Raw genomic sequence first — 1,973 nt, forward strand, 5'->3', positions numbered from 1 at the left:
AAGGAGAGATTGAAATCACAGGCCAGAGTAGATGGCAGAATGAACTTCCTAAGGAAAGTGAGAGACCTGGCCCCCAGTACAGGTGACAGGATGAGCTTGCCTGACCTGTAAGAAGGACGGAGTTAAGGGTGGTGTTCTCCAGTGACCAACAAACTTCTCCTAAGAATTAAATTGATTCCTATAACTCACTTCCCCCATGGAGCCTTTGAGGATACATCTGAGTGCTGTAAGATGTGTTTTGATTCCCAGAGCAGGTGAGACTTTGCTGGCTTATCCTCTACTTTAGGCCCCTCCCCCGCTCATAACATATTCTGCTCACACAGCAAAAACACCTGTTGTGAATCTACAATCTGGTGGCTCATAAGAAAGGAGCAGAGATAATACAATGATGAATAATGATAATACAATGATACATAGTATATTAGAACCACCTCACAGACATTATCTAAGGACATTATCTAAGGCAATAGGCCTATATTTGTACTGGTGAGATAAGAACTTCTTTCACCTGAGTTTTACTATTTGCAAGAAAACAAGGGCTGCTCATTTGACAAGTGGCAAGTAAGTTGCGGCTGGTTCCCCGTGCTGGGTTTAGACTTCAAGCTCATGGAATTTGGTCACCTAAATTCCAGGCAGCAGCATGTATCCTAAGGACACGGGGATTATGTCATCGCCACATTGGCTGAGCCACAGAGTACATCATACGGGGAGGAGGAAGGACCCACCCACTGCACTCCTGGTAGATTCACACCCTGCCTCATTTCCTTTCTTGCCACCCAGGGAAACCAGCCACTGAACTGAGTGTGTAGCACTGCACTGCAGAGTGGATAAGAACAGAGTGGGCTCAAATCCTGGCTCTGTCTGGTACCATCTGTGTAGCCTGGAACGTGTGAATGAACCACCCTGAGCTGCCACAGTTCACCTGGGGAGATGGCAGTGCCAGTGAACACCTCCCAGGGTTGTTGTGTAAAATGAATCAGGCAGTTCATGTAAAGAGTTTGCGCAATGCCCGGGACACAGAGAATGCTCAATAAATGTTAGCTATCAATAGTTCTTATTTTAAAAAAAAAAGTTCCAGCCAATCCGCATTAGTAAAACATAGCAGCTGCTGTGTATGCATCCTTATGCTCTGGGGTGAGGCAGGGATTATAGATCACAGAGGAAAAGTGGTCTTCTTGGAGGGATCAGGGCCAAATTCAGTCTTTGGGCTAGACAGGAGTGATGGGTAGAGGATGGACAGAGAGGGACGGAGCAGTGTGGGTAAAGGCATGCAGGAGGGACAGTGGAAGGATGAGGAACCCAGAGGAGAGGAAGAGGCATGCTATGAGAAGGCGCTAGGGCAGGCGTCCTCAAACTACAGCCCGTGGGCCACATGCGGCCCGCCTAGGACATTTATCCAGCCCACAGGGTGTTTTTGCTGCCACTGCCTGTCCTGCTTAGCAGCTGACGCATCCTGGGGCCTGCAGTCCGGCCCTCCAATGGTCTGAGGGACAGTGAACTGGCCCTGTTTAAAAAGTTTGAGGACCCCTGCGCTAGGGTTTGAGCCAGCTCACAAAATGACTATAACAAGGGTCTGATAAATTCATTGCCAATGACAGATGAAATGTTCCCTTGAGTCTGATCATGAGATAGCTCTTCACAGCCCAATTCTTGCCGTACCTTTAGTCCACCCTGGCATTTTTGCCCTACATGGTTTGATTCTGGATTCTGCATTTGTGGCTATTATATGGGTCTGTCCTCAAATTCCTGCTATAGAATGCTGCTATAGAAACCAAAATATTTCTAAAGAAAAAGCCTAGAGCTAGTTGAAAATATAAATTCAAAGGCCAGGCTCGGCGCCTATAGCTCAACCGGCTAAGGCGCCAGCCACGTATACCTAAGGTGGCGGGTTCGAATCCCCAGCCCGGACCCGCCAAACAACAATGACGGCTGCAACCAAAAAATGGCCAGGCGTTGTGGCGGGCACCTGTGGT

This window comes from Otolemur garnettii, unplaced genomic scaffold (assembly GCF_000181295.1).
Source record: "Otolemur garnettii isolate 467f Iridium unplaced genomic scaffold, OtoGar3 scaffold00124, whole genome shotgun sequence".
In the NCBI taxonomy this organism is placed as follows: domain Eukaryota; kingdom Metazoa; phylum Chordata; class Mammalia; order Primates; family Galagidae; genus Otolemur; species Otolemur garnettii.